Source organism: Triticum aestivum, chromosome 7B (genome assembly GCF_018294505.1).
Source record: "Triticum aestivum cultivar Chinese Spring chromosome 7B, IWGSC CS RefSeq v2.1, whole genome shotgun sequence".
Taxonomy (NCBI): domain Eukaryota; kingdom Viridiplantae; phylum Streptophyta; class Magnoliopsida; order Poales; family Poaceae; genus Triticum; species Triticum aestivum.
In genome coordinates this window covers 646148140-646156109 of record NC_057813.1, presented here as the reverse complement: position 1 = coordinate 646156109, position 7970 = coordinate 646148140, and positions in this window count along the sequence as shown.

Below are 7970 nucleotides of genomic sequence, written 5' to 3'. Positions count from 1 at the left end.
TTTTTTTCTACTGTTGGATGGATGAATGAATGCATGGATGGATGTTGGATGTTAGATTGTTAGGTTAGATGTTAGATGTTAGGTTGTTAGGTTGATATATAGTTGAATGTTGGATGTTAGGATGTTAGATTGTTAGTTTGCATTATTTTTATCATGATGATCTTGTCATTTGAGATGTGCTCTAAAATTGGTATAAGATGAGTGATTATTTTTATCATGATGATCTTGTCAAAAAAATTGAACCGGACAAAATTTGACACTTGACAAAATAAGATTTTTTTCATAGTTTTAAGTGTCAGTGCTTAATGTTAAGTAGCTATGTGAGATGTGCTGCAAAATTATGATATGATCAGTGGTTATTTAATCATGATGATGTTGCAAAAAAATTGAAGGACAAAATTTGACACTTGACGAAACATGATTTTTTTTTCATAGTTAAAAGTATCAATGCTTAATGTGAGGTGATAACCTAAATTTTTTTCACTCGGTGTAATTAACAGGATTTGTGGTGTTCCATCTTCGTGGAGTGATTGTCGACGTTGGAGGTGTTGGTCCACGATCGTCCGTCTCCTTTGATCGACTACATCGGAGGGTGAGCAACAATTCCATGACCTCGTCCACTTTTTTTCCATGTCACTAGATTAAATTTTCACATCAAATCGCGTAACCTAGGTCTCCCGTCCGAAAGGGTTGCATCGATAAATATGCATTCAATTGCATATTTATCACCGCAGCTCTTTCGGATTGTCCAGCGCTTTATACGGACAGCCTGAGGATGTGTAGATTGGGTACGTTGTTCATGCTCTACCCCGTTCCAAGACAGGATTTTGGCGGCGCCTCCCTGTTGTTCTCCGGATGCACATTCTCTCGGCATTTTGCCGAGACGTGTATTTGGAGAACAGCAGGGAGGTGCTGCCAAAATTTTATCTCGGAATGGGATAGAGCATGGACAACGTACTCAATCTACACATTCTCGGGTGGGATTAGGACTCATCTTTACCTATTAGAGATGTAGGTGGATTAAATGTCGTTTCTCGTCAACCTTGTAAAAAATAAAATATTGATGTGAGTAATTTAAATGAATCCTTAATTTTGTTGTGTGGCTTCCAATAAAGCAGAGATGGCAGATAATCAGTGGATGTATAGTGGGTTTTTCCGTCGGAATCAAGTAATAACAAAGTGGGTCGAGAAAACTGATGTGTTTTTGAAAGAGATATTCCGTAGTCCAATGAGGATGGTGCCAGAATGCCCGTGTGCCAGATGTAAGAGGCGTATCCGCAAAGATAACAGTGAGATGACTAAGCACCTTCGCACGCATGGATTTATGCCCAACTTTAATATGCCGATAAACTTTGCCCAGCGGGACCGTGGTAGAGAGGATGTGATACGACAACGCGTCGCTGGTTATGAGGACGATGGGGTTAGAGACATGCTAGATGATGTCTTTGCTGCACAGCCGACACCTCCGTCACATTCAGCGAATGAACCGGAGGAGCCGGAGGAAACCGCAAAGGCCTTCCTGGAAATCTTGGCCTCGTCAAAGAAACCTCTCTATGATGGTGCCAAGCTGTCTGTGCTGGATGCCATCTCGCAACTGATGGCAGTCAAGGCTGAGTACGGCTGTAGCCGAGGTTGCTTCAAAGCATTTCTGGGAGTATGGGCTAACAGCCTGCCTGAGGGCCATGAACTGCCGAAAACCATGTACGATACGAAGAAAATCATGAAGGCGCTCTCGATGGACTATGAGAAAATACATGTTTGTCCAAAGAATTGCCTTTTGTTTAGGCATGAGTATGCGGATGACAAGTACTGTAGGAAGTGCGGTTCCTCTCGGTATATTGAGGTGGTCGATAAGCATGGTCAGAAGCAGCAGCTAAAAATCCCTGTGAAGGTTCTTCGGTATCTTGATTTTATAAAAAGACTGCAGCGCCTTTTCATCACCGAGGAGTCTGCCAAAATGATGAAGTGGCACAAGGAAGGGAAAAGGTACAATCCAAAAAAAATTGTACATCCATCAGGAGGTGAAGCATGGAAGTCATTCGATATAGAGTACCCGGAGGAAGCAGCCGAGGCTGGGAATGTCAGAATTGCTATAATAGGTGATGGGTTCAATCCATATGGTATGTCGTCTAATCCATACAGCTGTTGGCCCGTATTTGTTATTCCGCTGAATCTCCCTCCCGGCACCATAATGCAACGCAAGACCTTGTTCCTGTCGCTTATAATTCCGGGGCCCGAATATCCGGGGAAGAATTTGAGTGTGTTTATGCAGCCGTTGGTGGATGATTTGCACCATTCTTGGTACTTCCCGAGGTTGACATACGACCGACATCTGCAGAAAAATTTCTTGATGAAAGTTTGGCTACACTATTGCATGCATGACTTTCCCGGTTATGCCTTGTTCTGCGGATGGTGTACAAGTGGAAAGATGCCTTGCCCAGTGTGCATGCAGGCCTTGATTTTCATTTGGCTGAAGAAGGGTGGCAAGTATGTTGCATTTGACCTGCATCGACAGTTCCTCCCTCCAGACCATCCTGATAGGGAAGACAAGAAGAACTTCACAAAAGGCAAACTTGTCCATGAAGTAAACAAGATTCCAACGTCTTCTGGTGCGGATGTGCTTGCTCAGCTGAAAGCTCTTAAGCCTGCCGGTGAAGGCAAATGCAAAGGCAAAGGCAAAGGCAAATCCACAGGCGAAGACGAGGGCGAGGGCAAAGGAAAAGGAAAAGGTAAAGGGAAATTTTTTGAAGGATATGGTGAGACGCACAACTGGACTCACATACCCCCTTCACGCAGCTTCCCTATTTTAAGGACCTCAAACTTCCATACAACATAGACGTGATGCACACTGAAAAGAATGTCGCAGAGTCCCTTTTTCGCACGATCCTCAACATTCCTGATAAGACAAAGGATAATGTTAATGCTAGAGTTGATCAACAGAATATTTGTGATAGACCACGTCTACACATGCAGCCTCCCACAGGCAGTCGAACATCTTGGTTCAAGCCAGATGCTGACTTCGTACTTAAAAAGGATCATAAGATGGAGGCATTCAAGTGGCTGAAACACGTCGTGAAGTTCACTGATGGTTATGCGTCGAATATAAGTAAGGGGGTCAATCTTTCAACGGGCAGAGTGACCGGGCTCAAGAGTCATGACTATCATGTATGGATTGAGCGGATTATGCCGGTGATGGTTCGGGGCTATGTTCCCGAGCGTGTCTGGCGTGTGCTTGCGGAGTTAAGCCATTTCTTCCGCACGCTTTGTGCTAAAGAAGTATGTCCTGAGAAGATAAAAGAAATGCATAAGAAGGCGCCGGAGTTGATATGCAAGCTAGGGAAGATCTTCCCGCCAGGCTTCTTTACTCCGATGACACATCTCATTTTGCACCTCCCGAACAAGGTATTGTTGGGGGGCCCTGTGCAGAATCGTTGGCAGTACGGCCCTGAGAGACAGAACAAGCATCTGAGACAGAAATTTGGAAACAAGCTAAGATTGAAGCTTCCATAACTGAGGCAGTTATCCTAGAGGAGGTGGTAGACCTCAGGACAGCCTACTATCCGGACCATGTTCCCACGTTGCACAATAAGGTGTCTCGATACAATACAGAAGAACCCAAGTATAAACCCAAGTTGCCTCTATTCATCGGGCAAGGTGGTAGGGCTGGATGCTCGAAACCTTATCTCATGCCACGAGATGAGTGGGAGGATGTCATGTTCTATATCTTGCACAACATCAAGGAAGTTGAGGATGACTGGATGAGGTAATACCTTAGCACCATTCTTTGAGTCAATTCGTTATGTTCACTTTGCCTAGTTCTTATACCGCTTTTCTTATTGTAGTCGATTCGTTGAAGAAGAATGGGTGGGAATGCTGCCTCCTACTGAAGCGGAGGCACTTGCTCTTCTCCGAAAGGGTGCTGATGGAAGGAAAAATTTCATTGCGTGGTTCATGGAGAAAGTAATTTTTCACACTTTCAATTAAACTCATGCACCCTATAATTTCAATTAAACTCATGCACCCTATAATTTCAATTAAACTCATGCACCCTATAATTTCAATTAAACTTGTAGGGAAATGATCCAACCGGATCAATGGATGAAGAATTGAGATGGGTTTCTATGGGTTTTGATCCTGTCGTCATGACATGCGAAAAGTATGATGTGAATGGGTATCGCTTCCATACAGAGGAGCACCAGAGCAGTCGGCCTGATCCCAAAACCATAAATACCGGAGTCTTCACTGAAGGAGATAATAAAGTAGATTACTACGGAAGGGTAGGAAAAATATACGAGCTTACTTTCAAACGTGGCTGCGAACACCTAAGTCTCACTATGTTCAAATGCCGATGGTTCGACCCCAAAAAGGGTCTGAGACATACGCCTTCTGTTGGTTTAGTTGAAGTTAAACCATCAACCGTCTATGCCGGAGCTAATCTCTTTATCGCTGCTACACAGGCCACACAAGTATATTATCTGCCTTACCCATGCCAGAAAGAGTACCTAAAGGGTTGGGAAGTTGTGTTCAAGGTGTCGCCGCATGGTAAGCTACCGGACCCGAACGATGATGATTACTACAACATAAACCCCATGACATACGAGGGAGTGTTCTATCAAGAGGAACATGATGACGTGGTCCGAAGCAACGAGGATGATGACTTGGGTTATGTTGACCTGGACCCAAACGACGACGACGCACGGATTGATGGTGAGGCAGTTGTGAATCAAAGAGACATAATTATGCTTGAAAAGTTAAATGAAGACGCTGACGATGAGGAAGAGCCTCCACGTTCGTCAGACAACGAAGAAGATATGCGTGATAGTGATGATGAGACCGGTCCACAAATAGATTACAATAGTGATGATTCATATGGGTTCTAGAAAATGTAAGTTCTTTTAATGATCATTACAATAGTATGCTTAATGTGCTCTTCTGGTATTAATGTTTTTCCTGTATGCTTGTTTAATTGATATCCTTACTAATTGTTTATTCTCTTCTCAATGCAGGTTTAATAATCATGGGCAAGTCCAGCGGCGCTAGTTTCCTCAGTAAATTTGAAGGACTTACTCGGAGTGGACGAGCCCACAAGGTTCCCTCCCGACTACGCGAGGATGACACCTCACAGGGAGGTGGAGGGGTCGGGGGAGGAGACCCTAGAGGAGGAGGCGGTGGGGGAGAGCCCCTAGAGGAGGAGGAGGTGGGGGGAGAGGCAACCGGGGCAAAAAACTCCGGGCCGTGTCTGAAATAGGAGGGTCTTCTTTGATGCCCTCCTATATAGAGGCACCTTCTGAGTCTGAGGAGGAGGAGTATGTTCCTAATGGCGAGGAGGAGGAGGCCGAGGAGGAGGGTGAGGAGGAGGAGGCCGAGGAGGAGGGTGAGGAGGAGGCCGAGGAGGGTGGAGGGGAGGTTGATCCCGCGTTGTGGGGTGACTTGCCACCGGGTTCTTCGTAGGGGTGGCTGCGTGGTAATGCCGGACTACCTACACCACCTTCTATCGAGGAGCACAAGTGGGGGACAGAGTAAGTGCCTCTCAATCATATTTTCAACACATGACAACATTTTCTTATTGTACACATGGCAATCATTTGATTCTTTTGCAGAAACTGGATCCTTCACGGAAAGGGCCGTAAACCGAACGGCCTTATCACTGTCCTGTTGAAGGAGTTTTGGCCTGGCCTATTCTGCCCGCGGCCAGACAGGGACCCGCAGCAGCGGGTTTTGGCCACGAGCTGGGCCCACTACAAGGCTTGCAGCAACACGGAGTACGGGACGACCGCTAAGGCCGTGATCACCAAATTTTGGGTAAGTTCTCTTCTGAATCACTTGTCTTCAGTTTCGTTCATAGTTTATCATTGAATCACTCAACTCATGCCTTGTTTGCTTCTGGTTTTTGCATGATTGCAGAAACTCTATAGAGTTCTTGACGAGCACAAGGCCAGAGCCGACGTGGTCTTGCTTGCGGCTGCGAAGAAGAAAGCTCGTCAGTTGCAGTACGAGGTGCGCTGGGTTGCCATCTCGCAGTACTACCACTACTACCTGCAACAAAAGATACCCAAAACTCAAGCGCAGAAGCTACGACTTACCTTGAGCAAGGAGCAGTTCATGATGGTAACTATTACTAACTTTTCATTGTTTCAAGAAGTCAACTATATGTTTCGTGCTCACATGTCATGCTTCCAAAATTTGCATAGGTTGTTCCTCGTTGGTGCTATGGAAGGCATGACGGATGGGCGAGTTTGGTGGATAGGTGGCTCGGCGCCGATGCAGAGTTTGCTGCCAAGAGCATCAAGGCCCGGGCTAACCATGGAGACGACGGGACACACGGCCAAGGAAACAGGAACCACTGGGCCTTCAAGGCCATGAAGGTATGTCTATGTGCATGATGCATTTTTGTTCTTCTTTACGTCATGTTCTTATGTATGGCTGACTTCTATTTGACGTTGTAGGAGGACAAGTTGAAGAGGCCGCTCTCAGACATGGAGTCGTGGAAGCTGGCCCGCGAGCGGAGTCATCGCAAGGAGGGCAAGAGCCAGTACTACGGCAAGACCGAGGAGCACCTGGGGTCTTACATTCATCACTATCAGGAGTTGCATCCGGATGTTCCTGTTGCTGAGGTCGCCCAGTCTCAGATCGACGACACGGCGGTGGTGGCCATCCAGGGGAAGAAGAATGGCCGGTATCCGTGTTTCGATGGCTTGATCACTCCTTCAATCTCGTACACACGGCTTCGGGCTAGCAACCCGAGCCAGTTAGAGAGTACGGGGCGTTCACAGACTCCCTTAGCCCGCCAGCATGTTGTAAGTACTTCCTCTTTATCTTTTTCTATCTTGCATTCTCAGTTTATTTTCAGCATTGCTCACTTAGAAACAACCTAAATTATGTAGGCATATAAGGAGTTTGTCGAGCATAGGAATCTCGAGGTGCGGGAGTACTTGAAACGAGTGAAGGCAAACGATGATTACAACCGTCAGATGATGACGGTTAGTTTTGCCCTCTTAAAACCAACCTAAATTTTTGCACTTTCATTCCTTCTGATCTTCTAGTTTGCTTGTTTAACTAACATTCAGGCTATGTTGGCGTCTTGGACTAACCGCACGGATCCACCACAAATGGGACCCCCACCACCACCTGCGGGAGAACCCCCACAAGTGCCCACGTTCGATGAATGGGTGGCACTAGGCAGTGATGGTCCGGTTAGTACATTTGCCTAACTACTAGCAAACTAGTTCTCGTTCATGAAACACTATCATATCATATTTACCGTTAGAATCTTTTCTGAAACATGTAGGGGACCGGTGGCTCGACTCCTGCTCCGTCGACCCCAGTCACTCCGATCTGGCAGAGTGGTGGTGGTCGCGATGGCGGTTTTGGCGGAGGTGGTGGTGGTGGTTTTGGCGGAGGTGGTGGTGGTGGTTTTGGCGGAGGTGGTGGTTTTGGCGGGGGTGCTCTTGCTTGATGATTCCGTGCATGTGGCCATCGTGCCATGCCTTTCATATTCCTACTTTTATCATGTTTCATCTCTTGCACTACTTTTATGTTCATGAACTTCCATCGGTGATGATCTTTAGATGATGTGATGAACTTGAGTATGTTTAGATGATGATGGTGAACTTGAGTATGTTTAGATGAACTTGAGTATGTTCACATGATGAATTGTCATATTTCTGCATAATTTCAGATTGTTCTGTTTTGAAATGTTGTCAAATGAATTGGGAAAGAGAAAACAGGGAAAATAAAAAAGAACAAAAAAAACTATGCCTACAGGCAAGCCGTCGGCATATATACGCCCAGGAGTTACCAGGGCTTGCCACGTGGCACATCTATGCCTACAGCAAAGCCGTAGGCATATATGAAAAACTATGCAGACGACTTTGCCGTAGGCATAGCCCTGCTGCCAGGAGAAACCAGGAGCTGCCACGTGGCAGAGATATGCCTACGGCAAAGCCGTCGGCATAGATTTCCGTCGGCAT